This window comes from Tympanuchus pallidicinctus, unplaced genomic scaffold (assembly GCF_026119805.1).
Source record: "Tympanuchus pallidicinctus isolate F22 unplaced genomic scaffold, pur_lepc_1.0 scaffold17, whole genome shotgun sequence".
Lineage (NCBI taxonomy): Eukaryota > Metazoa > Chordata > Aves > Galliformes > Phasianidae > Tympanuchus > Tympanuchus pallidicinctus.
In genome coordinates, this window is record NW_026294690.1 from 7,040,951 (window position 1) to 7,064,138 (window position 23,188).

The following is a 23,188-nucleotide window of genomic DNA, read 5'->3' on the forward strand; positions in this document are numbered from 1 at the left end:
TACTTTAAAGACTGGTAAGTGAAAATCAAGTACAACAAACAATAGCTTTTATACGGTCTTGGAACTAAAAGTGACTCCATAGGCATGTTTTCTGTTCAGTTAAGCAGTTGTACTTTACTGTAAAGGCAACAATAGCCAAGGATTGTAAAACATTATTTCAAAGGTCCTGCAACTGCTGATATTGATAACTTAAAATTTCTGCTTTATCTACAATGTTAAATTATTAACACTGTCTACTTAATACTTCCATTTATAGTTTGCAAGGCATATGGTACGATATGTAATAACCGGCTTGTGTCTCCTCACAGAAAAATTGTGATTTAAAGTTTCACATAATTCAAGTAATGAGTTAATGCGTGGGAACTATATTTGTATATCAAATTAAGATTTGCTATCTAATTAAAAAAAAAAAATCCATCAAATCAGGCAAGATTAGATATAAGGAAAGGATAGTTGAAGATGCACATTTTAAATGGCCAGTTGAAAGAAGCAAATGTTAACTTCCTGGAAGTGATGATGGTGGAAACAACTTATGGATTGTCTTGGAATAGAAGAAAACAAATACTGAGCAATACAGGTAAACAGAAGTAGTTTATAAGTTCTTAAGTATGAAGTGGAAGACTCATTTGATGAAAATAAAAGAGCAGAAGCTAAGTATCCAAATGCAGTATTGTTTAAAAGGTGGCTTAGATCTATGTATGTGGGAAAGAGACTAAGAGGAATGCCAAATGATCTGTTGCTAATGCACATATATTCTGTTCTTTGGTTCCATATGTTAGTAGGGAGCATTTTGCACTTCTTTTTGCAGCAAGAAAAAGATGGAAAATCTGCCAGGCAAAGTTTTAAAAATGTAGCTAAACAGTAAAAAGATCCCTGACCTGCCTAAAGCATTTTCTTGTGTTGTAGTATTTCAGTGAGTTATGTAGGTCTTTTGGTGGCTTTTTGTATGATGAAGTATACCTTTGTAAGGAGCAATCACCTACTTGTGTTTGACTTCTTGAACCTTATATCTTCAAGTCCTTGTTCAGATATTGAACATCCTTGATTTGTAGAATGTGGCTCCTGTTTGAGAAGCACATCTACAAAATAGTGCCTTCTGACACATCAAACCAGCCTCAGTAGTGATTTTGTAGAAAATAATCATTGAGGGTAGTCATTGTATTTATTCTTCATCTAGACCATTTTAATTTGTCTAAATATCTAACAACACTTTTTGGCTTCTTCTACTCTAGTTTTCAGTAGTAATTTATTGAACCTGGTTTAAGAAATCTCATGACATCTATTAGCTGAGTTAAGAAGGCAAAATATATTTCTTATTAAGTGAGCATGTCTTCCTGCTTAGTTTAAGATTGGAAAGTTGCTTTTAAATTTTTGCAACTTGGTTATCTTAGATTTCTTTTTAGATTATCTCTGAACATTATAAGGCCAAGATTATTAAAGTGATGTATTTGGCCCATTACTTGTATCAAAAGAAATGAAGGTAGAGAAATTGAATGTTTGCCTTGCTACTTTCCAATAGCAGTTTCTAGTTCCTCTTATCCTATCCTTTATTTATCTTAATCTCTTATTCTGAAATGAAATGAGGTGGAGTTCAGAATAGAGCTTGTTTTTTCCCTTTCCAAAATGAGTATATTCTACAAATGAATGCACATAGTAAGCTTTATCAAAACTCTCTAACCTTGAAATCAAAGGTAAATGCTGTAATGCTGCACTCAACATGGATGATTCCACTGCAAACCTGAGTCTTATTTTTTTCACATCTTGAAAAAATGTGAGAATAACAGTGGGTGTAGGTTTGTTTTTAGGGCAATACTAGCTGTATTTCTTGCACTCGGAGGTTTCTATTTTCTTTATGTTAACTGTATTTCTGATTTTGGGCAAATTACTATACCTCAGTGTTGAGGTCAAGGAGATGGTTGTAAAAGTTTTCTGCCTAATTAAGGGACTCATAATAATTTAAAGACCTTTTTCCTGATTGCTATATGGATGACTGCAATGGAAATGAATTAGACTGTGATTCAAGTTTTTATTTCAAATATCTAGAGATTCGACATCACCATTTCCTTTTGAGTGATTACTGAAACTGTGTATTTGATCTGAAATTAGTGGTTCTTAATTCAGGTGGCTCTTCAGTGATAGCAGCTGAGGGAAGCAATTCAGGATGATAATCAATTCTTCTGAATTCAGAAAGGGACATTGTGCCATCATTTGGATGGAGAAATGTTAAGTTGTGTGATTGCTCTTCAATAACTGAAAACATGAGCTACTCTAAATATTTTTCAAGAATGAAGGGCTGCAACTTCTGCTTCTGTCTGTGGTTTCACCTGCTTGTTCTGGTTCTTGACTGTTATGTGCTAGCCAAAGGACACGGCAGTACTTGCTCTTGGTTTAGTACCCATTAGTTTGTTGTTTTTGTCTCTTGTATGCTTGTTAAAATAAAGAAATAAAGTTCATCTGACCATATTTTGAAACAAATGGTAAATTATTTTATTTACATCTTTCTGAATCATCTTCAGTAGGGGAACGTTAAAATGTTAAAATCTTTACTGAGAAGCATGTTTTAATACAGTGGTTCACTAAGCTTTAATAGTTTCTTGCTCCTGCTGCTTTGGATGATTCCTGCTTTCTCTTTTTTCTTTTTTCTTTTTTCTTTCTTTTTTTTTATTTTTTTTTTTTTTTTTTTTTTTAAATCAAGGATCAGGAAAGCACTGTGGGCTCTTGTATTTCTGAACAAATTTCCGTATTTCTCGACTTCTGAAATTAAATCATTTTGAATTTGTTTTTCATCTTTACTTATTCAACTACTCGCATCCAGTGGCTTGAATTCCCATTAGAGAATAGAATCTCAGTAACAGGCTTTCAACATTGCAGGGCTTATGATGCAATCATTAATGGGGACATTTTGATATGTTTCTTTCCATGACAGGCATAAGCTGTAGCCATGAGTGACTCTTCTTTTTTTGTTGTTTGTTTTAATTCTCGTCTTGAGTTTTCATGTTTTTGATGAATGGATGCTGCCTTTGGATCATTTTAATATATATATACTGGAAACATTAAAACATATTCAAGGTCTCTTAAGTGGAAAGAGGATAAAATAAAGCATCAGAGCATTTTTTTCTGGAGATGTACGTCACACCTGTTGTGGTATTAGCATTGTGAAACTTCAGATCCATTTCTGATGAGGAACTAGAAGCTTGCAGCTGGGAGGGGAGAGTGGTTGGTACAGAGCTGTAAGGAAAGAAGAACTGGCATTGAGCAAAGGGACTGCTTCCTCTTGCTGTGTTCAGGGAAACAAGACTTTATGCTGTCTCACTGAGGATGAACAGGATTGCATCAAGAAACATTTGGCTCTGACATCTGTTTTGCTTAAAAACAATCATCTCCAGGATTCTGTAGTTGCTATCTGGCTCAGGAAGTTGTTTCTGTTCTCTGGTGTTGTGATTGTAAGTTGCTTTTGAAGCCAAGCTTTGCAGCTGACCTCTCAAATTTGAAGTGCTGTCTTCTGTAGCAGAATGCAGTACTCCCTCTACCAAGTAATACTGATTCATTCAGGCCCTGTTTTTTCTGTTTTGGGACTTTTCTAAACTTGTAGTCCACTGTAAAGAAAATAGAAAGAGAACAAAGTAGTGCAAAATACTTTTAAAGAATCAAGCAGTGCTGTAAAATTAAATTTTACTTACTTCCAGTTACAATTATTTTCTAATTGTAGAATCCTTAGAGTTGGCAGGTACCTTTAAATGTCATCTAGTCCAATACCCCTGCAATGAACAGGGACATCCAGAGCTAGATCAGGTTGCTCTGAGCCTGTAATAGTTAAGTTGGCTGCACTAATTCTGTACAGGTCAGTTGTAATGTGAAAATAGCTTCTGTCTAGAATTTGAATCTCATCTGACTTTTTCCATTTGGAGAAAATGCTGACTAGAGCAGTAATTCTTCTGCTCTGCTACCTACACCTGGTAGTGACAAGTGGTAGATATTTTGGAGAAAAAAAAAAAAAAAAAAGTATGACAAAATAAGCAAAACTATGTTGGGAATATTTAAAGCAACTTTCTCTCTGAGGAATGTGTTCTAAAATACATGCTGATGTGGAAGGAAAAGAATGGAGACCCTAGGGCATTCAGTAGCCAAGATCTGTTCTTACCTTCTTGCCAAGATTTGGTAAGATTTACAAAGAAAACTGAAGTAAAAATTCAGGAGCCAAATCTGTATCACCTTCTAAGAGGTGGATCCTGGTAGTGTACAGATTTGACTCACTGTAAATGAAGGTAATTTTTGTTACTACTTGCTCTACAAACAGCTAATGAACTAGCTGAAATGTATTTGTGTAAGAGACAAGTATGAACAAATGTATTTTTCTGGGATATGGGGGTACAGGATGTGTAGGGTGAACATATGTGTTGATGTTGGCTAGTACAGTGTATAGTTATTGCTATTCAAATATATTTTTCACGCATATGGTATTAATGAAGGTGACTTGCATTGTTTTGGAAAAAGATATTGAGTTTACAGCCTGTTTTTCTTTCTGTGTGACACTTAAGATGAAAAAAGAATTACTACTCTGAGTGGGACATGCTGGCTGCTGTTTTATACATGGAAAGCAATTGTAGTCAATTCTCCACAAGTACAGCATCTGAGCAGATAGATGCTTCTGAAAATCCTAGCAAATGTTTATCTCTATTTATAGGTGCTTGAACAACATTTCAGAATCTAGTCTGAAGTTAAGAAAGAAAAAACAAAAGCCAACTCTAAAAACATTATAGGGATACTTAAATCCTGATTTGAAAATGGTGATTTGGCAGACACCTTGTCTTTTGCCTCCTTTGGTTTAAACTCCTTTTTAAGATGGGAAAGAAGACTTAGGAAGAGAGTGGAAAATTTTTAGGCCTCGGTATGTGGTGACTCTGACCTCCACGATGAAATTGATTGATGTTCTAGGTAATGCTGTCCAGAACTCTCTGCCAAGCAAACCCTGGCCATTGTTCTACAGGAAAGATTGGGGGGGGGGGGGGGGGGGGGGGAGGGGGAGGGGGAGGGGGAAAGGCTTGGGGGTGAGGTTGAATAAGCTACATTATTGATTTTTCTTTTTCTTTTCTTCCCATTAATAACAAAGAATAACAAAATACACAGAGGTAAATCAGGTATCTTTTGGGGAGTGATGCCTTCAGATGAGTTGCTGTTAAGTGTCTGTTGATAGGTTGTCAGCCCTATACTGTTCACTAGATAAGTCGTCTAAGTTTTATCCTACCATTTTTGTTTGCCATTCAGACACTCCACTGTTACTTGACCTGCTCGTTCTTAGAAAAAGCAAGTGGTTTATCCAGGATGAACTAAATCTCAGTGATCATTTTTCTCTTAATAGTTATGAACAGGTGAAGGGTAACAGTAGCTTACCAGTAAAACCAAGTTCCTATAGAAGTAAGAGGAATAAGACTAAATTTACTGTGAAAGTCATAAAACCTAACCAGAGTTGAAGTACTAGTGGTATAATCGAGGTCTGCTTTGCAAGATGAACTACAACTGAGAATACTTGTATCTAATTTTTATGTGGCAACAGGCAATAACTGTATGGGCTTTATTCAGTACTTAGCTCATCACCATGAAATCCCACTTCATTAATATGACCAACTTCTATTTCCACCAAGTCTCCTGAAAAAAAGTATAAGTTTCTTGCCTTCCTCAGAAGGAAGAATTTAGTTATTTGTTACTGTGGAAAAGGCATGAGAGGTGAATTAGAGATTGCAGTTGTATTTCAGTTCTGTGAAAATGTGAGGCTAGGGAGAGGAAGTCACTTTGTCCTGTGGCGTATTCAATAAATGTGTATCTTCTTCTACAAAAGCTTACCTCACCTAGTATGAGACTAAAACTCCCATCTTGCTTTACTAGTGATAAAATGAGGGGACTGTTGAGGCAGCATTCATAAAAATGGCTTATGAGATACAGTAGACAAAAGCCCTTTAAGTATCGTTTGGTCAGCACCATCTAATAATGTGAAGCATGTAGTTTACTGTTCTGGATATTTTAATAAAGCTTCTGTCATTATGCTGCTTAATAAATTTAACTTAGAGTCTACATAATGACGAGTTTTGGAATGAACACTATGTATAAAAATATATGGTGAATAACCCCTTAAAACCAGGTTGGCTATATCCTAAAGACCAAAACAAGCTATTTTTGAGTCTTTTTGTGTCGCTCCTGCCTTTGACTTCCTTGTTACACAGAAAGAATTTGATGAACAAGACACACTTATTTCTAGCTGATTGGTAGAGGTCTTAGAATGGGATGACTTACACCTATGGTTAATGTTCTTGAAGACAGCCAAAGTCTATGATGAATCTTAATAGGATATTAAGTGATAAAATGTATGTAATGCCTTTTACATTTTAATATTGTTGCTTGGAAAGATTTATTCCAATATGACATAAAATTTACAACTTGTTAGTTTAAAACTCTAGAGGGAAGTCTGCTTGCTTTGTATGTTTTCTGTAGCTGTAGTAAACAAGGAACTAAAGCAGATTGAAATAATAAGAAACATGGAAATTACAGTAGACTGGAACTTTAGCAAAATACTGTTGTTTTTCAGCTATAATTCTTGCATATAGCATTTGAGCAGAGAGTTTAAATAAATAAATCAGTAATGTCCACAATGTGAACATAAATGTGAAGGTAAACAGAAGGTAAGTAAAATGTAGGAAAAGTGGGTCCAAAAATTAATGATGCGACAGAACAGACAAAGAAGACTCAAGCCCCCAAGCCAAATTGTCCTAGGTTAGCGAAGTGGGCAACTGGGAGCAATGAAGTTTAAGTCAGAAACAAGACTGCATGTCTTTTTATTTTTATTTTTTTTTCTCCCATTATGCTGGATCAGAATAAGGTTTAAATTTACATGGAAAATCCAGAGATTAACAGTTTTTGCTTAATCTTCAGAACCAATGAAATAACCTCTTGGTAGTTCTGGTTCTGTGCTTCCCTAGGAGTTGTTCTGTGGAAGCACTGCACTATGAGTCTCTTCCATTGCTAATGGTTGCAATTTTGTTCCTTTAATGGAATCAATATTTCTTAATCTGCCCAGAATACACAAATGTGGGAGACTCCACAAAAAATAGACTGGTCTTGCCTTTTAAATAAAATTCCTACTTGCAACACATGTAGAATACACTTGGTACGACTGCTGTGCTGCTTAATTACCAGATGGTTTAAAGAGCAAATTAATATCCTTGGGACTTGAATACCTTGTCTCAAAGAGTTCATGTGGTATATTGCTTTTTGACTCCTGAAGAGCAGGAGATGATCAGGAACTGCAGCCTCCAGTGATTCCCTGAGAGATTGCCTGTGGCTTTTTCTCTTAACACATGGTAGGATGGGATTTTTTGAATGTACCTGTCCTTTATGCACATACGTTTCATAGCACTTTCTCTGCTATCTTTCTACCTCAGAAGAACTGTGAAAGCATCAAGTACAAAGCATCCATTTTCTTTCTGTCTTGAGTCTTTAGAATCAAAAGAATTAGAAATAGCTCACTGGTGTTGTAAGAAAAGATTAAGTTGCCTTCCTAAGCAAGTCCATTGTGGCTGTAGTACTAAGGTTTAGTAACCAAAAGTAAAAATATGAAATCCTTGGAAAGGACTGTAATTTTGTATTTAATATACTTTTTCACTTGGATTGACAGCTTGTAACATCAAGTTTTTTTCAGAAGTAAATATTTCCTTTGCTGGTTTCAATATCTTAAAAGTTTTAACTAGCATTTACTTTTGCTGACACTGCAATTTTTTTTTCTTTGTTCTGTTTAAGCAGTAACATGCTTATCCTGATAGCTATTGATTGGGTTCTGGTACTCCTTCTAGCATCCTGGTTCACATATTTAGTGTGCAACTGGTAGATTATTCTGCATTTTGTATAATGTCATTCTAGAATAATTTTCTCCTGAAGGGACTCGGCTGTTGAAATGAGAAGGTACCATGAATTTGGTAATAGTAAGTAATAGCTTTTTTCAGTCCGAAGGTTTACTAACCTGTTCCTTAGAGACTGACAGCTCTGATTCGTCTCCTGCAGGCATGTAACTATTACTAAGATCGCTGTTTGCCACTTTACAATTTAATTAACACAAAGTTGCCAAGTTTTTAAGTAGCTTAAGGCTTCAGCTAAGACGAAACATGCTAAATATGTTCTACTAATGCCACCTGCTGATGCTTAGAGTACATATCTGCTTGCAGTTTCGTTTTATGTGAAGTTATATCCAGTATCCATTCAATGAATAACTTTTTACATGCTGTCTTGGTGTTATTCTAGTTCCATAGTAATGAATTAGTTCTGCTTCTTATTGTAGCTTGCAGTAATTTAGTTTTAGCTAGAGTACAGCTCCTGAATTATAATTCTGGCTGTTTAAAAAAAAAAAAAAAAAAAGTGTTGTCCTTGTTCTTTCTCGCTGTGTAGTAGCTGCATGCATTGTTAAACAGAAGAGTTAGCGATCTTATGAAACTGTAAGGAATTGTTCATTGTATCTTACTATCTATCAAAGACTGTGTATGAGCACGAGAACTTGCTTGTAGCTCTTGGACTTGTATGCAACACTCAGTAAAATGTTTCTGTAACTCAACATTTTGCTTTCTCTCTCCATAGTAGAGAGCACATGTCTGATGTATCCGTGATGATTGATATCACAAGTGCAGCAGGTGATTTTGGGGGGGAAAAAGTGATGGACTAAAATACATTGTGCATGAACTTAAATTACTGCACAAGAATTCACACCACATTGGCAAGAAAAAAAAAAATTGAAATAATGTGAATAATGAAAAATGGAGCTAAGCAGGTGTCATTTATTGGATGTCATTGGATGGTTTTGTGTATCTGAAGAACAGTACTTTTTTAAGTATGCATTTTGGAAACTACTGGAAGTTACTCCATGTAAATGTACACTGAATCTAACACTGTAAGGCTATCACTTTTGGTACTTAATCTGCTCTCTGTTGGGATGGATACTGGATATTCCTGGATCTTCTAGTGGACTAGAGGAACATGTAATCAGGTGGCTGCTCTAAGCAAATATTACAACTGATCTGTAAAGATGAAAGTGGGTGTAAAAAGTGAAGTTAGAGATAGGTGGTAATGATATGGCAGTGCTGCTTTTTTAAGGCATCCTTTATTCCAGTTTCCCATAAATTTCACAAATTCTGTTCTTGTAAAATATTCTCTTCTATCATCTTTGATTGTCCTATGTGAAGTTTCTAGTAATTAAGAGAGAAATATCCAGACTTCTGAGTTTTCCTGAGCTTTGTCTTGGAAACACATCTTGTGGCTTAAAGAATGGGTCAGGACTTCTGATGGGTACAGTACTAAATCCCTAAGCACTAAGTCAAACTGAATGCTTCTTGTGTTGGTCTTACTCTGGGGCAAGGTGAGTGTATTTAACAGGGATATTGAACTTGTGCTATGGTGCTTGCTCTCTGAATTTGAAAAACACTTCTGCTGTCAACAAAAATGAAGTAATGATATGAGTTAGACATTTTCTTTGTTACTTTAAAATTATAATTCACCTCCCCTTTTTTGAGAAGAAAATAATTATTTTTTCTTAATTTTTCATTTTAGTTAGCTCTATTAAATTCTACTTGGCAGATGATTTCTTAATTACAAGTTCAGATGTAAATCCATCTCTTAATTTCTGAAAGAAAAGGGGCTGAGAGAAGAAGGGGAAAACTGAATAGCCTGATTTCCTTGAAGTATCCTGACGCTATTTCTGGTTGCAGGTTCTTTTTTAGAGAAGTTGATTCTGCTGCCTTTTAATTTTGTGAAACCCCAGGCAAAATTAGGAGCAGTGTCTGCTTGTGCCCAGATGTATTCCTTTCTTCTGCTTGATCACCTCTTTCTGTCGGAGAGGTGAGAGTCTACTGCTGGTCAATATTGGAATGCAGAAATGTATTGAGAAGATAAACTATTCATCTGAATTTTAGGCCAGATGTTAGGATAAATTCTTTGCTGTGAGGGTGGTGAGATACTGGCACAGGCGGCCCAGGGAGGTTGTGAATGTCCCCTCCCTGGAAGTATTCAAGGACAGGTAAGATGGGGCTGTGAGCAACCTAGTCTAGAGGGAGGTGTCCCTGCTTATGATCATAAGGGTGGTCTCCTCCAACACAAATCATTCTATGATTCTATTAATTTAGGACTGTTGTGGGAAGGGAACATACCACTGTTCCATACCTACTTTCACAGTAGTTCAGGAAAATATGGACTATGTGGTACAGTAAACTGACATCTCTATTAATGTCAGTTGAATACTTGAAGCTAACTTAAGTGCTTGACATAAAGTATACTAAAATTCTTGAACTGTGGTAGCTGAGGATATAGGATAGTAGAAGAGACAGGTGGGTACAGTTACCAGAAAGTGTAGTTTCTACCCTTGCTGATGAGAAGATCAAAGAAACTTGTAGCAGGTCCTCCTTGTGACGCCATACTCAGAACCAAACCTGACAGCTCTCAGCTTAGTGAGGAAGAAGGAAAGGAAAAATAAAAGTAAATGGGAAGGATGGCTGCTGTAGTAGTATTTCTCTATTTTAGTTTAGTGTGTCGGGTAATGTACATGTATGGACCTGACAAGCATATGTTTGTGGTTTAGACATCCATGCCTACAGCTGCTCATGCTTCAGTTCACTCTGACCTGGAACATGTGCTTGCCTTCTGTATCTGTCTCTTCTCCCCTTCGCTGTCCCCCAGCATGACTGAGAGTCACTGTGCTGTGAAATGCTGTACTAGCAGTTAGATAATGTCGTTACAAGAAATGTGAGGAGAGGAACTCGCACTGACAAGCAAAGAGAGACTTTATGTGTTTAGAGACCTGCTGCACCCTCACAGGTACACTGCAAAGATCAGGCTGTTTGAAAACACCATCATAAGAGAAAATTGATGCTGAACGATGGGCTCTGACTCTAAAGAGTATAATTAAGAAATTCAGAACCAGAACTCTAGAAATACAAGATTCTTGCTTTGCAGTCTAATGATGGCTTGATTTTTTCCTCTACATATCTTGATCTTATTTTTCTTTGCTGTAATAGAATACACAAGTATGGTCTTATTCTAACAAGTAAAACAAAGGGGTTTTGTGTGAGTTTCCCTGTACTTTTTCAAGAGAAGGAGAGATACTCAGTGATGGGGTAAAAGGAAGCCATGTCTGATCTGCATGCACTTCCTAGAGAATGATGGTTGGATTTTGAATGCACTGCTGGAAGTCCAAGGTAGAGTAGAGATGTGCATATCTAACTCGGAGGGCATTCAGATGTATACAAAAAATTGAGCAAACTCCTAATCCAGAAAGATTAAGAGGCAGATTTTAAATATGCTAACACAACACTTACCTCACCTTACTTTGCCTATGAACTTTTGAACTGAGTAGGAAGAGCAGACTTTCTACTGACATGTTTTCATTAAATTTTAAAACACATATGCAGGTTTGTATTGTCAGCAAAGAAAACAATTTCTCCTAGCAGGATTCAGAGTCAGGACCTTGAGATTTGAATAGGTAGATTGCTGCTCCTATTGTCATGGTTGTGTTTTTATACTGCATTATACCTACTAGCTAGGAGCTGAGGGCTGCTCCAGTACAGGCATATTTACTGTGTATGTGTAATCTTTGCAGTTCATGATGACTGTTGTCACAGTACTTTTAACAGAAAAAGTTTCCCTCTCCACAACAAACAACTTGTGAGCTCACTGCACATCTCTTCTTAAACTCTTGCTGAGCCTTGGCAGCCTGGCCCAATGCAGGTTCTGCAGCTGTTTTTCCTTAATGACTTGGAAATGGCATTATATGGGTGCAGACTTTTGTTAACCCATGATTGATGTGTTATTTCACAAGGTAACTTCCTATGTGTGTGTATTAGTGCAGAACAGATATGTTTCACTGCACACAATAGGTTCATTCTTCACTAGATAAATATAATGTGAGTAATTGCAGTTCATTATGTAAATACCCCCATATGAGGATTTTATGGAGTAATAATGGATTTTGCAGAATATTTTCCCCCATAAAGGGTATGATTCCATTGGTTTTTTTTTTCTTTTTTTTTTTCTTTTTTTTTTTTTTTAGCAATGTAACAGTGACTATCAGGAGAAAGGCTTTCAAACCTGCTGCTTTCATTATAACTTGGTTTGACTTGATTTGAACTGAGTGGAACTGTTCTGTCTATTCAGACATTTAACCAGCTACTATTTAGGGGTGGGGGTACAGGAAAATGAGGCAGTCCTTTCTTCATAGCTTCTCAGTTTGGTGTTTTTTTTTTTTTTTTTTTTTTTTTTCAATAAACAGATCAGTGGTTCAATGGGGAAAAAAACAGAATTAGATGATGCTTTTAAATTTTGGAAATAATACTGATTGAGCAGTGATTATTGGTTAAAAAGACCAAATGAAGGTCTGTTTGGTGTTGTAAAAACAGTGTGTTGTACTATTTTTGTTTTTTATTTTATTTTTTAAGTACATAGATCTTGGAAAGAAGAGAAACATTTCCCTAAGCAAAGAGAAAAAAGGAGAGTTAAGAGAATGTGATAGAGAAGAAATGAAGGTCCAAAAGGTGCAACACCAAAAAGGGTATTCCTTTAAACCTCAGATATTAAAAATGTATATATATTTTTATACAGAATAATTTGAATTGCAATCTTCTCACATTTTTGTTTCACTTAACTGCAGCTTTCTGGCTAGATTTTGCTTGCTGGCATGAAAAAAGAACAACCACAACAAAAACCAGCCAAATGAATTGAAAAAAACAACGAGAGGCCAAACACCCATTAAAAACAAACAAAAACACAACAAAAAAACCCAAAACAACAAAACAAAAAAGAGCCCCTCCAAACTTGCTTGTTCTTCCTTTAAAGCTCTTCTGCTTGTGTAATGTAGTAGCATGTTTGGTTTCCTGGGCAATAAAAACTAAATAAGTGAAAATTTACTTTAGCATCACTTGTATATTCCTTTGTTTTGTAAACAGAAAAGTGGAGTTGTCTTTACACTTTCCAGTAACGGAAAGACGCACAAAGAATGCTGAAGTTGGTCAGCTCTGTGAAAGGGATGATTGCATGTTTTTTTTGAAGACAGATTTTTGTTGTGTCATGGAGAATCCCAGCCAATACTGTCATGTTTCTGGAGAGCTCTAACATATCTCTGAAACATCAGCACATACAAAATGGAAGCTTTGGTATGCTTTGCTATATCTAAATTAGTTACGTACTGAGCAAAATCTATAATGAGAAAAATAGTTCAAACTGACTTATAAAAACAGTTCAAGTCTATAATTGAATGAAGGGAGAAGCCAAATAGCACAGCTGCTTTATGTAATGGCTAGCCTGTCTTCAAACAACTCGGCTGTGAAATGATGCAAGCCTTGAGATTATTACTTGTCCCCACTGGCAATTTGTATTCTCGAAGTGTGTGTGCACATGCACTTCTGTATTTTGGCCTTGGGTGGGGGAGGCAGGTTGCTGGGTCTTGCTTGCTATGCCAGTTGTGGTAAATAAGGCTGGCTGGAATGCTTGAGATTTTCTAAATAAGTCTCCTAGTCACTTCATCTACTATTTTTAAAAAATGTAAAACTGATTCTCTTGGTAATGCAGTTAGGGCAAGATGCCCAGGAAGATAACATATGTTGTCTTCAACTACTGCAGTTCTATGGTCTTACATATTTCTCAAAGCAGCAACTGCTGCTCTAAGGAATGCTGCTTAAGTTGTGGAGCACTGCTTCTCTGCGATAAGAGAAGTGTGTTATCAGATGTTACCTAGGACACTATGAGAGATGTTCAGCTTTGCTAAGGCATTGTACTGACTGTATGCATCAGTAGACTTAAGGCTGAACACATGCTGATTACATCCACAATAACATCACACATTGTCTAGGGAAACTGATAGCAGTTTTTTGTTTACCTGATTTTGGAGAACTTGTCTCTAAAAACTTTGCAGTTTCTCAGCAGTATGGTGGCTGCTTTTCCTTACTTAGGGTCAGTTTGTTTGATTAACCAACTGAGGTGAGAATAGATCCACTAGCATTAGACTGTAACAAATGCAAAACCATAGGTTCTCCAGTTGTTCCTTTATTGATGTCAATAGCTTGAATTAAAGTTAATATTCAGAAAAAGCATTTAGTTGCAGTGTTTTCTCCCAACATCTCTTGCAACTCAGTGTTTGTTTGTGTGCAATCACGTCTCCTTTGCTAAAATTTTTTGATCACTTAGTAGAGTAAGAGAAAGGATTAGAGAATTAGTGATGCTAACCATTGCCCACTCCCACATGAAGGGAGCATGATTTTGATGGAGGCAAGCTGTCTTAGGAGTGCAGTATTTGCATCAGGACTGAGCAGCCTCGAAGCTTGTTATCTGTAAGTAAGAGAACAACACAAACCTTGTAGGACGTGGTGTGCAGCATTCAGATAAAATGAACCAGCAAAAATGCAAACTTAGCAATGATTTATGCTGTTCAACTGTTACGTAGATTTGTGTATGTGGGGAGCTGGAAAAAAACATTCTTGTCTCAGTCTGTTCAGCGGCACCCATCTGAGATGTATTCTGTTTAGCAAGCCTTTGTGGTTTACAGTTACCAGGATCACAGTAGTAAGAGTAACATGTGGTCGAGTAACCAGAAGAAGCTGCTTCCAGCTGTAGCTTCTTCTGGCCCTCCAGGTAATGATTTGTACCTGCAAGAGAGCCTGGAGGAGATAAGAATGAGGCTGTATAAGCTCAAAACTCTGACAGCTCCTCCTCTCTCTGATTAAAAACTGAGTATACATATGAAGAAGGTGAAGATTGGTACTCTGATGTTGGTATCAAGGAAGTCCCCTTTTCCGCCACCAAGTTGGCCAATCTAAAGAAAGATTTTGGCTGCACACCTGGGGAATCAGAGATAGAGAATGTATGGAGTGTCTCTTACAGGGGAAAACCAGATCCTGTTGGCTGAAAAGGAAGTGGAGTGTTACAGGGGACCCAGGGTGTCTTTACTACTGGTAACCACTGTGCCCTGTAGACCCTAACTGAAAGAGTTGCTTATTGGGAAGGTGGATTAAATCTCCTGAAATGTGAAGACCCCCTCACTATTAATGGGACCGTGGACTAACTAGTGGAAAGTGTCCAAAAGGCAGCCTGCCTTCAGAAGTATGATAGGGAACTCTGGACATATCAAGAATCCCCTGTGATTATGCCTGTGGATCCAGACACCCATTTTATAAGGGAACTCTTAGAGTCGTTAAAACCAACAGGTATACAATTGCAGGGTAAAATACAAGTGATGTCCCAGGGAGAGAGGATCCAGGCAGGCCTGGTCACTCTCAGTTCACAGTGCCTAATTAGGAAGGGATGGACATCGGGAGAGGTAGAGTTGGAATTGATCAGTTATGGCTGAAAATATGATTATTGTTTTTACAAGAAGGAGTAAGAAGAGCTGTGACAGGGACCTCAACCAACCCTCCTGGGTCACGAGGAGATGGATCCAAAAATGCCTCATTTGCAGTGAAGCAGAGTGGCAGAAATATTGACCAAGTATGTACGTAATGGCCTTTGGACCTTGGGATGATGAAAGGGCACTCCCAGGGAAGTTTTTTCTTTTGTTTTCCAGATGCTAATGGATGCTGTTCTTATCGCTGTGCTTTGCAAGTTCCCTTGTCACCCTACTCCTCTTCTTAGGATACCTGTGTGTTGCCAGCACCACTGTTTTGGGCAGGCATCTTCTTCAGGTTGATTTTAGTAACTGCTCATTCTGACCCTGTTACACACACTCGGTGGCCATGATCCTGTGCTCATGGTAAGCACACTGGAAGTATGCGGCTGCTTTTTAGCAAAGGCTTTGACCCTCTCAACTGTGGTCATGCATGGAAATGAAATATACTTGGAAAATGAATGGAGCTGGGATAGTATTGACTGACTCCGCCATCTCCTGGGGAGAGTTGACTTCATGAAAATGGAGAAGGTCCATTCAAGCAATGAATGAGATTTGGAGGGCTTGAGAATTGTGCTTTTCTAGTGCTTTTTTTTTTTTTTTTTTTTTTTTTTTTTTTTTTTTTTTTTAGAGCTCCTTGGTGAGTGCCATATCTTATTAACTAAATATCACCTTTGTGTTAAGGATGGTGTCACTGGCCTTTCATAGCTCTTAATAAAACATAATCACTTTGCTCATATATATCAACTCGTTTATCTAAGTGTAGTGCATTAGTCTTCACATTTAAGAAAAAATTGAAGATTAAATGACTTCTAATGACACACTCCAAAAAAAAAAAAAAAAAAAGGCAACTCAAGGCATTGAGGTAGGCTATTGCTTTTAATGTTCAGAAAATTTGACTCAGGGCTTTTCCACGTTCTTTGCTATCACCTGCTTTATACTGGTTGTTAACAATTAGAATCACAGTGGCAAAATGGCATTTGTTTTTTGCAGTCTTATGGAAGAAGTCCATATTATGACCTGAACTTGTTCATCATATTGTTTAAACAGAGGCTATTTTAAAAGTGATGAGCATAGCAGCCTGAGTGTCTTTCTTGCAATGTTAGTGACATTATAATGCATTAACAGCCCGTAAAATAGAAATGTGTGCTCTTGCAGTTATTTTTTCCTTTCACATACTTATGTATTAATTTTGCTTTTGTGTTACATCTTTTAAACAAACACCTGCTTTAATGTATTTTTCAAAACTAATAAATCTACTATTCCTAGGAAGTAAAGCCTGAACTTGACATAATATGCAATATTGAGCACAGAAGTGGAATTGGACCACTAGACACAAGTCAGAATCTGAAACACCAATGCGAGAGACTATACTGTAGTTTTTCTGTGATAAGGTGGTGTTATTCTCTGTGATAACACAGGGAATGGCCAAGTTTGGCATTTCTGCGGACTTAGGGTATTTGAGGTGTAGTATCCTACTAGATCTAGTTCAGTTGTTAGAGGCAGCAAGGTTTCAGCTAATATTCACTAGGATGTGTAGCCTTCTGTATTGATGGGGGGGAGCCAACCTAAACTCAGTCTTTGCCCATGGTGAAAGTAACTGCTGAAGATGGGAAACCTGATTCACATAAAGCAGTAAGTCTTAAATAGGTTGTATCAGGCTGGTGTTGTGAACTTGAGATAACTAATGAATTGCCTATCCTATTTTATTCAATGATTAAAAAATTATCTTAAATGTTGCAGAGTTAAGAAATATATTTAGCACTTCCTAATATTATTTTAATGCAGTTAGAACCCATTTGCCTTTCGATGCTTCTTTGTTGTCTTAATTTGCAATTGTGATCAAGTATTCAAGAAAATCTAATATCTTCACTTTATGAAATCTTTTGTTGACTTTTTTTTTTTTGCAGTTAAGTCAGCGGAATTCATTACCAGAATGCTTGATTTCTAAAGTATGCTATTTCCAACAGTATTTTAAGAGAACTTCGATTTTTCAGGATCAGTGTTTATGGTAAATAAACAAGACATATCAGAATGAAAGAGCAGAATTATATCACAATTTACCAAGTGCTGCCATAGAATTATACAAAACTCATTTTCTGTAATATTCATAAGAAGCACTGCACTGAATAAAATAAGAGCTCATTGATCTGATATTCAGGATTCAGAAAAGTCATGTTTCTACCTCAAATTCATCCTTGCAATTAATCAGAGTGGCAGAACTATAAGCCACTGAAGTGCTTATGGCTCTCTACATGATCACTTGGCATAGCACTGTCTTACGGACAAAAGGCTGCTATGTTTCAAGTTTGTAGTAAGGAAAGCATTTTGAAGATAATGAAACATTAGTCTGAACTTTGCATGTTGCGTTCAGCTGGGTGGTTGGAAGCATACCCTGAAGACAATGGATCAATAGATGCCATTTCACCCTTTGGTGCAAAAGAAGCTGTCTTTGAAAGAGGCTACTCATTATTGCTTTCTTCTCTTTCTGAGTAGGTTTCCAACCAATCATAATTTTTGGTACCCAATGTCTGCATCCCTAATCCTGCAAAGACCTGAAGTAACAGCAATGCTTTCCTTTACCTTTGAAGTCTATGCTTTGGATTCAGAGCCAATCTTGGGGACCCTTTCAGAGAAATTTACAAGGTTTAGATGAACATTCACAGACCATTGTAGCTGCAACTAAGGGTTTCATTTCAGTGTATAGACAGTAGTGGATTAGCACTGATATACATTTTGACCTTTGATCTCCATTTGTATCTTCAGAGGAAAATGCTGGTTTTGTTTGTTTCCATACTATTGTCTCTATTATGTTAGCATTCTCAATTACAGTTTCTCATTTTTAAGGTTCTATCTTCAGTTTTGAAGTATTTTGAATGCATTGAAAGCACTAACGTTTACAACCTAGCAGTAGCCTTGGGAGATAAAGGGTAATTTATTTGTGTAGGGAAGAGTTCATTTCCTAGACTGATGCTCAAAAGAAACCAAGTGCAGCCTTTGTCTTAATAGTTGAAAATTCAAAATAAAAAAGAGAGCTTGTGAAAAATGGCCCAAACAGACTAGAGCTACAGTGGATTGCAGAAATTGGATTTGGTTAGCTATAAACATCATTAGCTGAAAGCATTCTAGCTTACCATGCGGTGTGAGCTCTCATAGGCTGGGATGTGATAATGCTTTGCTCTTTTACGTTTTAACTCCTTGTGGAGATGCTAAAAGCCAGCTGAATATAGGCTTTGTAGAAGCTAAATTAACCATGCATTCCCTGAGGGCTTATGGCAAACCGTGAGGTTTATTTGGTGGTGGAGCTGCTGAAAATAACATGACAGCAACCTAAAATGCTGCTTATTAACTGCATTAGAATTTTGAGTCTTTTGAGGTTGTATTTATTTGTGTGTAGCAGATTTTGATTACTTGTAAACATGGGTTGTGTATCCTTCATATTGTGAACTATCATTTTTTTATTTGATGTAAATGGTATAAGCAAACTAGACGGTGACATTATGAACTTGCTTACAAAACACTGATGTGGTTTAGAATTTTTGCACCATTTTTATTTTCCCAAGGCACTAGCTCGTGCACATAATGTGGAATTGTATTCATTTAATCCACTGGGTAACATTACTTGACCTCAATCTTCGTCGTAAGTGGGTTGGAAATAGTCAATAAGCAGGCATCCCCATACCAATGAAACACTTAAACTCATCCACATGGGACCTTCGTAAAATTCAAAGAGGACATGTACATCTGTGACGTCTCTACAGAATAGGTCTAATAAGGGGTCTCTTGCTCTCTGTGTACAGCTCACTTGAAACCAGTAAACCTGCATTCTCACTGCATGCAAACACTATTTGATGAATGCCTCAACCAAGAGGTTGTTTCCCAATCTGGAGCGTTCAGATTTTGCATTTTATCTGACATTCTTGATGTGCTTTATAAAGCTGAGATGTCCTTTGTTATTCCACTATGTCTCCTATCTTCATTTTTTTCTTTGTTTGTATATAAAACATGCTAAGAAATAAGGGGAAAAAGTGCATACAGGTTAAAGGCTGGAAGGATTTTCAATAGAGAACATATTTAATTGCTTATTGCATAGCATAGGTGGCTACTTCCCTTTTTTTTTTTTTTCTATCTCTTCTACTTTCTCTACTCTTCAATATTTTTGAAAAACATTTCAAAGGTGTAATTTTGGGGGCACATTTTCAACTTTTAGCCCAAACAAAAAAATGCACTGTGGTGAATAAGTCGGTAGATTTGAAGCTTGGTGTTTAGAACCGCTGTGTAATACACCGCAGAGCAACTAATAACACCATCACATGCTGTGTAGTTAGGGCTTGTTTGTCTGCGTTTTGCAGTAATTGAATTTCATATATATGTTGAAGATAGCAAAACTGATGCATTTCCTCCTCTCCCACTCCTCCTTTTTTATTAATAACTTTCAGTAGAGATCACTTGCATCTTCAGTAAGACTTTCAGCACTTCTGCATTTATTTTCCTCTTTGGTTAAAATTCATTGTAGATAAAAAGAATCCAAAAAGAAATACAATAAACATTTGTGTTAATTATATCATTTCCTCCTACTCTTCTCCCCTGCAACATATGTTATCCTCTCTCTATGCATCTCTATTGATTTTTTTTTTTATTATTATTTTTATTAGTGCTTGATACATATGTAATCAAAGACCACAAATTATGCTCTGATGCTACAAATATGACCCTATTTCTGCACTCTTTTATCAGCTTAAATATATCTAGATGTAGGCAGAGGAAGTTACTCTGTGCATCTAAATACAGGACTTTCATTTAGTCTGCGTTCCCTACTTCAGTCTGAGTCAAATCTCATGTTATCCTTTGCACTGGACCTGTTTTGCAATTTTTTATTTAATCCTCTGGTTATTTCTTGGAATATGATCCATAGCAAAAGCTCTGGAGATTCATCAGTGTTCTCTGACCATGCCTGTGACTTTCTATTACAACACTTGGTATTTCATGCATCTGTGTTTTTTTTCTGCCTTCATGGACAAAGCAGATTTCTCCATTTACTCAAATACTAATATAATGATACTTGATCAACAGAGAGAGTGTGAAATGAGGTGACGTTTTCCCATTTCAAAAATGGGAGTGGAGGATGAGGTTCATATATGGGGCTGAGGTCCCTGGCAACTAAACTTGCCTACACGCACTGCTAAGATGCCACTTCAGTTTTGGTGGAATCACATGCTTGATCAATTATCTATACATTACACCTTTGAAATGTTTTTGAAAAACATTGACCCTTTCACATTTTTTTTCTAGTGGGACCTGCACTCAACTGCTGAATCAGGAAGAATATTTTCTCTAAACAAAGCACAAGTACATGATAGAAAAGCTATATTACTTCCAAAATAGAAATTAATTATTATACTTCTCCAAAACTCAGTTTTCTTCTGACTTTGTTCCATGATATCTCAAGGCTATGCCTAATAACTGCTACAACCCCATTATAAAGAATTAAAAATCTTTCAGCATTAATTTACATTCCCTCCCCCCCCCCCCCCTATTTATATGCCTTGGTCTTGCTCATGTATACGTTAGGGGAAGTTTCTACATCTGACTCATGAGGACAACTTGGTGGAGGGTCAGGGTGTAACGTCAGCTTTGAACCTGGTATTCTGGCTGCAGTGATCTGCATACCTGATGTAGCCAGTAGTAGTCAGGCCAGGATGCGATATGAGCCCTCTTCTTTTGTGACAGGAGATGCTGCCACTGCTGGAGGCTTATACATACATGTGTTAAACCTCTGCTGTGGCATATGGTGGCTTTTCAGTTACTGAACTATTGAAAAGAACCAAATAACTGCCTGAACTTACTAGTGTGTGTCAGTGAAAGATGCAGAAAGTACTCTGTGGTATAATGCCTACAGAAGCCTGTCAGTGCTATGTGTGGGGGCTGTTCTTATGCTGAATTCTATCAATGTATTTTTCAAGTGTTTGTTTGTTTTTTTTTTTCTCCTGAGATTAGTGATAGTAGAAATAAGATCTTTAATATAAAGTATAGAAAGGAATGCAATTTACCAGTTGTACGTGGCAAATGTATAAACTGTGAATCTGACATGGTATTGAATGTTCACTAAATGCAAATACTGTCAAGGTTGGACAAGTGCCTGTTGTGTTTTGATGACAATAATTAGTGAGGGTTCTAATGTGTGTTAAATCTCTCTGGCTATTGAACACAGACACGCTATATGTGCTTTCAGAAAGTTTCTAGAACTTCCAATAATTCTTTGAAGTATGAAGTTAGCTCTTGCTCATCATCAGTGAGCTGTATACTGACCTGAGGCAGATAAAGAGTTATCTTAATGTAAGAGAACTTGGTGTCTCACAAGTTAGCATTACATATTTCTCTCCTGACATAGTTTTGAAAATATATTAAGAAAAAAAAAACCAACTGAACAGCACAAGTGATGAGGCAGCCCACTGCTCCTATTTCATCCTCCTCCTGAAAAGATAGTATCGCTTATATAACACATTCAAAGGAGCACGTAATTCATTATGTATGGTTAGTCAGCCATGTGCATTTTTACATTTCTGCCTGTAGGTAGGCTGAACACCTGGTGACATGGCAGCATATTTAAAACGCTGTTTAGAAAATCCACAGCACAGCTCTGAGCAATTTCAAAATGGTTGAATTATAGACAAAATAACCCCAGCATCCCTTCTGACAACTTCCTTCATAGGAAGGCATTAGTATGGGGAGAAACAAATACTTTTTGTCCCTGAGAGATGGGTAGCTTGTGCTGAAAGCTGCAGCATGCTATCCGACTCTTGTTCTGTACAGCAGTTTACCTAAGACAGTCTTTCTGTCTTAAAACTTCCAGCTTCTTTTGAGAAAGCAGATAGCTTTCATCAGCCAGGTGCTGAACAGAGGTTTTGATGTTTTAAAGCAAACTGTTCAGTGCTCTTAAAAATGGTAATGTGGGGAAAAAATACAAGTATCTAAAGACAGAAAATGTTAAACGAGTACAGCATACAGAGGCAGAGTGAATATTTTGAGGAATACTCTAACAGGAGTGGGAAGAAACAAGAATCCTGGAGCGGATGCTGGAGCAACGGGTGATGTAAGGATGACTCAGCCCGCGTTCGGCTCATCTCCAGGTTTTGCCATGCTTATTTACATTAAAGTTCAATTGTGCTATTCTTAAGTCTGTGTGTTTAGTGGAGAGGAAGGTGAGAAAGAAGCAGAGGGAGAGAAGAAGAGAAAGGAGGGAGGGAAGGCTTTAAAACGCGACAACAACAAAAATACCTGGACCAATCCCTCCTGCTCCCCACGCCGCTCGCTCCGTGGAGGAGCTTGTCATCCTATGCTCGCTCGATCGAGGGGATTCTTCTGCGAGCGCAAGTTAATAATTTATTCACAGGCTCGAGTCGGTTAGCCCCGCATTGATTCACTTATGCTGCGTTTCTTTTCATTCACGAGCCTTCGCTAGTCCCCATCTCTCGGATAGTGCCTCGCTGCAGCGCTCCGGCGTGGGAGGAAGCAGCGAACGTGCCGCCGTGCACAAGGACGGGCCGTGCGGGACGCGGTTCCATGTGCGAGCCTCGCCTAGAGCCGGGGCCCGCCTCGCTCCGGCATCCCGCTGCCTGCCGGCACTGCCGTCTCGGCGGGGCTCGGCGCTCCGCTCCCGGCGGGGCGGGGGGTTTCAGCCCAGGGCTGGGAGGGGGCCGAGCACAGCCGCGCTGCCCGGCCTGCACCCGCCCGTCATGCGGCGCTGCCCCGCCTGAATTGGCCGCGTCCCCGCCGGGTGGGCACAGCCTCCCC

The 23,188-nt window shown here is 37.7% G+C and overlaps 1 protein-coding gene and 1 long non-coding RNA gene across 2 annotated transcripts in view; one reads left to right on the top strand and one right to left on the bottom strand.

The window, feature by feature from the left end:
- Nucleotides 1-23,188, top strand: part of CACNA2D3 (calcium voltage-gated channel auxiliary subunit alpha2delta 3) — a 466,453-nt gene that overhangs the window by 45,893 nt on the left and 397,372 nt on the right. The window lies entirely within an intron of this gene.
- Nucleotides 2,624-23,136, bottom strand: LOC128078556 (uncharacterized). Its single transcript, XR_008205699.1, has 2 exons — nucleotides 22,673-23,136; nucleotides 2,624-3,596 (listed from the first exon to the last, which is right to left on the bottom strand). It is a non-coding gene; the product is annotated as an uncharacterized LOC128078556 (long non-coding RNA).